The sequence below is a fragment of the Mirounga leonina genome, unplaced genomic scaffold (genome assembly GCF_011800145.1).
Source record: "Mirounga leonina isolate KUSES-001 unplaced genomic scaffold, KU_Mleo_1.0 Mir_175, whole genome shotgun sequence".
Classification (NCBI taxonomy): domain Eukaryota; kingdom Metazoa; phylum Chordata; class Mammalia; order Carnivora; family Phocidae; genus Mirounga; species Mirounga leonina.
In genome coordinates, this window is record NW_023270453.1 from 15,598,163 (window position 1) to 15,604,172 (window position 6,010).

The 6,010-nt window shown below is 41.6% G+C and overlaps 1 pseudogene; it reads left to right on the forward strand.

The window, feature by feature from the left end:
* The first annotated feature begins 5,046 nt into the window (after nucleotides 1-5,046).
* On the forward strand, nucleotides 5,047-5,595 carry LOC118021966 (annotated as a pseudogene).
* The last annotated feature ends 415 nt before the right edge of the window (nucleotides 5,596-6,010 follow it).

Sequence of the window (6,010 nt, forward strand, 5' to 3'; positions counted from 1 at the left end):
GGAAAACTACTGCCCAGAACAAGCAAATCCGGTTAATATGGAAAACAGAACCCACCATCAAAGAGACTGGCACTGAAGAGAATTTTTTATCTAAACTTTATGTGAGATTTGAGTATGTCCTCTGGCTATTACCTGCCTCAGTTTCCATAAAATACCACACTCTCTCTCTTTAATGATGTTAATGATTTTGCCTTTAAGTAACCTTGGGAAGGAAAATGTTGAATTCTGTGTCTCATGTAATACCTTTCCCAAGTCCCCTTAAGTCACTAGCATGGTATAAAGCACAGTTTCTATGTCTATCAAAGGTCCCATCGGAGTGGTCCAGAGACACTGGGCAGCAGGGCAGTGATGGGGACCTGCATGCTATGCTAGACTGCTCGGGTATTGATGGGGCAATCAAGCCCCTTGAACCTATAGGGGACAAGGGCAGGGCACCACAAAATGTGCCACTTTGGCATATTGATTATTTTAAATAAAAGTTACCCAAGAGACAGCTTGTGCAAGAACAACACTCAGACCCTCTTCTGTCCCCCTGAAAGCAGGAAATAAATCTCCCCTGTGAAAAGAGACATCCTGCTCACCAGAGATAGGATATTTGAGCCCAGAAGGCTATATGAAGAAACCTTATTACTTTGTATTGATTTACTACCAAAGCCCAAAATCTGTTTACAGTTTCTCACTAATGGGAGCTCTCAAAGTTACATTTTCTTTGTCTTGTCAATTCCTGACAGATTTTTTGTCTCTTTGTCTGAAAAGTATAAAAACCACATGCCTTGGTCATTCTTTAGGTCTCAGTTTCATTACTGGGTCTTTGTGTGCATGTAATAAAGCTTTGGGGGTTTTTTTCTCCTGTTCATCTGTCTCATGTAAATTTTATTCTCAGTCCAGCTGGAAGACCTTGAGGGGTAGAGGAAGAATTTTTCTTCCCTTCAGATCCTTCTGTACAGAGAACATGCTAGAACCCTTCCCTCCTTTCCTGATTTCCAACTAGAAGGGACTGCCCAGACTAGACTATGGTCTTGCCTTGTTTTGACTAAGTGGCTAGTGGCAAATTCGTGTGTTTCTGTGATTACGGTGTCATTGAGAAGCCTGGTTCCTACCCCACCCTACCTCTGAGTGTTTACTGCCTACAAGTTGCTGGAAACTAAATGTTCTAGCACAGAGGAGAGCGATCTCTTTAGGCATGAGAGCAGCCAGCCCGGCTGATCGGTGCCCAAGGCTGTCCCTGGCTCCCTCGCCTAGACTACTGATTAGCAGAGGAAATAAAACAAAAAAAAAAAACAAAAAAAGCAGTGATGAAAGAATGGAAGAACAGGGAGAGGAAAACAAGAAGGCGTGAAGAAGGACAAAAAGTGGTCAGAATAGAGCCTGCAGATGCTGAATTAAAAAGTGGTCGTAGTTTCTGAATGGAAATGTGTCTCAAGCGCCACACCAGCTTAACTGGTATAAGAAAGACTGGAGACAGAAATACTTACTTCCACTCTTCTCTGAAATTTTAAGTCCTCTGTTTCTTTAGGTACAAAGAGGGCTTGCCAAAGAATTCTAAGTGGGGAAATGCCAAGTCAGGCTTTTATCTTTGTGTCCTTGGTATTCACTACAGTGTTTCAGACATATTAGGTCTAAGGGAGGTGTGGGAGGAGTAAATAAGGCTTGGCTTTTTTTGGTAGCTTCTGTGTCCTTGCAATAACTCCCTAACTCCCTACTGCAAAATGTGTGTGTGTGTGTGTGTGTGTGTGTAAAATACATTCATATAAAATACATATACATAATGTGTGGTAGTAATTCTGGGCTGAAGTCACTAGAGGGAGGCAGAGGAATGTGAGAAAAGCCACCAGGAGCCTGGACTATCCTAGACTTAACGCATGTACTGCATTGACCACGCAAAATTAGAAATCAGAAGAATTAGATTCTTCTGCCTTGCCCTTAATTCAAAATGTGTGTCTACATTTAATCAGTGTAATCGACCCATTTCCTAAGAATAAGAAGAAAAAAACCTGCTTAATGTAGAGCAGCAAAGAATTAGTGGGTCCAAGTCAGAACAGGCTATCAGGTCATCAGGTCAGTGCTCTTACTCAGCAGGAAAACATGTGGGCACCAGAGCCTTGAGCCACGTACTCTCTAGCTATGCAACTTTCGCCAAGTCATTGGTCCTCTCTGAACCCGTTTTTCATCAATAAAAGAGTGATGATAATCGTTTCTACTTTGTTAGGTTGCTATATAAACTAATTAATGGAAAGACTTCTTCATAAAACAGCAAAGAACTACTTGGATGTAAATCCAATTATTAACCATGAATTCAAGATTTGAAGTTTTCTACTTAATCGTGTTCTGAAAGTTCTCCAGGGAGAGAGTCCATAAACCATAAGTTGTGGAAAGGAAGGAGTTATGGCCTTCCCTCTTAGCATCTAATATAGTACCTGGTGAACAATAGGTAATTTTTTAAAGTTTCTTAAATGAATGAGTAAAAACACTTCCATGTAGGGAAACCATAAAATTTAATATCTAAAATAAACTTTTTTTTAAAAAAAAAAAAAAGGAGGCACTATTAGTAAGTACTCCAGGAAATGGGTCAAAAGCAGGACTGTGCCAGGCCAGCCAGGACATAAGACACATGGTCACTCTACTTATATAGCACTTAGTATGCCGTAGTCACTACCCCAAACATATTATATAATAACTCATTTAATCTCCATAATAATACAGTGAGGTTGGTACTATTATTAACCGTATTTGACAAATATTTATTGACTATGACATGTCTCAAGTCTTCTAGATTCTCGGAACACATCAAAACCAACAACCACAAAAACAATGATTTCTGTCATTTAAGGGGAGGGGATGAGAAAGTCAGACAGTAAACTATAAACATGAGAAATAAACTGCAGAGCATATGAAAACTACAGATAAAAGCAAGAGACACTGGCATGTTGAGTGAGTAAATGTGAGTGCAGAAATATCATGTAGGTTGCCTACCATCTCCAACAGAGATGCTGGAGTGACTGAGCCTCCATCCCAACTGAGGTGATCTGTCTCCAGTCCCTGCTTTCAGCCTCAACACTGTTTTTATTTCAGTTTTTTTGTTTGTTTAAAGATTTATTTATTTATTTATTTGACAGAGAGAGACACAGCGAGAGAGGGAACACAAGCAGGGGGAGTGGGAGAGGGAGAAGCAGGCTTCCCGCCAAGCAGGGAGCCCGATGTGGGACTTGATCCCAGGACCCTGGGATCATGACCTGAGCTGAAGGCAGACGCTTAACAACTAAGCCACCCAAGCGCCCCTTTATTTCAGTTCTGACATGCACCTAATCTTGCTCCACATGAAAATTCATTTCCTCCATAAGTGGCAGAGAGAAGCACATAAAATCTGGTGAGCCTTTCTTAAACTCAACTCAGTATCCTTCTTCTATGCCAGACATTTGCCACAACAGATGACGTGATTAGGGTTACAGCTGAGCTCACGCTGGGTGTTGGGCACCTGGAACTGCTTGCCTGCCCCACAGGAATGAAGGCTCTGTCTGGAGAACTCTGTGTTCGTGAATTTGGGGCAATGGCTAGACAAGTCCATCACACAGTAATAAACAAATGACTCGGAGGGGAAGGGACAGGCTCTCAGGAAGCCTCCATTGCTTGAATGAATACTGGCCCTTACGCATGCTCAAGCCAGTGACACCATATGATGTTGAACTTCCTCTGCATCCCCCCACCACCATGCTCTCCATCTCTTGTGTGTGCTTCTTGTCCTTCCTCATCTTGTGACTCTGGCAGAACTCCAGGGTGGTTATTCAACCTGTCTCTAGACGCTCTGGGCCAAAAAAGGAAGAAAGGGCAAGTGCAGGCTCCAGGGCAAAGCTGACTGCCAAAAATCACTGTCAATGGCCTGAGGCTGGCCAGTGAGCACAAAAGGATCTTTAAATGGGAAAGTCAGCCTGCAGAAAAAGATGAAGCATATTCCCATGCAAAGGATATCCACATGCAAAGGGATGAATACACATACTGTATACAAAAATTAACTCAATAAATCATACACCTGAATGAAAAAAATAAATAAAACTACAAAATTCAGACGAAAAAATAGGGGAGTAAATCTTCATGACCTTGGGTTAGGCAAGGATTTCTTAGACATGACAACAAAAACACAGAAGAGAAAAAAATTGTTAAATTGGGCTTTGTCAAAAATAAAAGTGTTTGTGCTTCAAGCAACATTAAGAAAGTGGAAAGACAGTTAACAGACTTGCAAAAAAATATTTGCAAATCATATATCCAATAAGGGCCTAGCATACAAAATATATAAATAATTCTTACAACTTAACAAGAGAAAGACAACCTAGTTTCAAAATGGGCAAAGGATATAAATGGACAGTTGTCTAAAGAAGATATACAAATAGCCTACAAGCACATGAAAAGATGCTCAATCACTAGGGAAATGCAAATAAAACCACAATGAGATGCTACTTCGCACCCACTGGGATGGCTGAAATTAAAAACATGGACAATCACAAGTGTTGACAAGGATGTGGAGAAATTAGGACCACCATACACTGCCGATAGGAGTGTAAGATGGTGCAATGACTGTGAAAAACAGTTTGTCAGTTAAATGTTAAACAAATAGTTCCCAGATGATTTAGTAGCTCTTCTCTAGGTATCTACCCAAAAGAAATGAAAACATATGTCCACACAAAGATTTATACACAAAGCTTCATTACAACATTATTCATAATAGCCTAAAAGTGTAAACAATCGGGGCACCTGGGTGGCTCAGTCGTTAAGTGTCTGCCTTCTGCTCAGGTCATGGTCCCCGGGTCCTAGGATTGAGCCCCACATCGGGCTCCCTGCTTGGCGGGAAGCCTGCTTCTCCCTCTCCCACTCCCCCTGCTTGTGTTCCCTCTCTCGCTGTGTCTCTCTCTGTCAAATAAATAAATAAAATCTTTTTAAAAAAAAGTGTAAACAATCCCAATGCTCATCAAATGATGAATGGATATACAAATGTGGTATATCCATACAACAGAATACTATTCAGCAATAAACAGGAATGATATATGCTACCATATGGATGAAATTCAAAAATACTATGCTAAGGGCCGTGTCTTCCCTACCCTCAGCCTCCTGAGCCATGACCATTTGCATGGAGCCGCTGGGGAGGCACATGTAGTTGGGGTAGGAGCAGTGGTAACTAGCTGCAGGCATCCTCACAGTGTCCTCCTGGGGAAGAGATAAGAGTCAAATGGAGTTGGCAGGTTCCAAGTTCCCTGGGGGCCATTTGAGTCCAGTAACTGGGGAAGAATGCACTCAGTGCTCAAAGGAGAACCAGGGAAGAAGTAGCTCTTCACCTGAAAAACGTTCGCTTTGCCTCTGTTGTGAATTATTTTGTGGAGAAAGAGAATTACCATCATGTCAGTAATATTAATGAAAGGAGAGGTGGATGTGACTCCAGAACCACAGAATGGAGAGCCTGAAAGAAAATGAAAGCTGGAAGTGGGAAGAGTATCCTCACTGGACCAGCCTTTCTGGGCACCACGTTGCTTATAGGAACAAGGCTCTGACACATTTAAAGAAGATGTGGACCATCTGGTAGGATACAAAGGACATCATCTCTAGGGGAACAAGAAGGTAACCTGATTTATTTAAAGAAGACAAAATAAGGTCCAGTTAGAGAATGAAAAGAATCTACATTTCAGAACAACTCCACTGTATGTAAAAAGTTCCATAGGATTGTCAGCTTATTTGCTACCTCTTACTATTCCCACCACCCTTTCAGTCAGTACTTGTGAAACATTTTCTGGCACGGTGTCAATGAGATGCATTTCAGACTCAGAAAATGTGATAAATGGTGACCTTGTGGTGATTCTGCTTTCCATACTTCTCTCCGATCCTGACTATGCAGCTTGTTGCTCCAGCTTGCATGGAGTGGAATGCAATAGAACTTGCCTTGCTGTTTCGTTTAAATAGGGATCCTAATTCAGATGCTAACACCGTATGCCAGTTGCAGAATTTACCGTGGTTGTTGATTTTC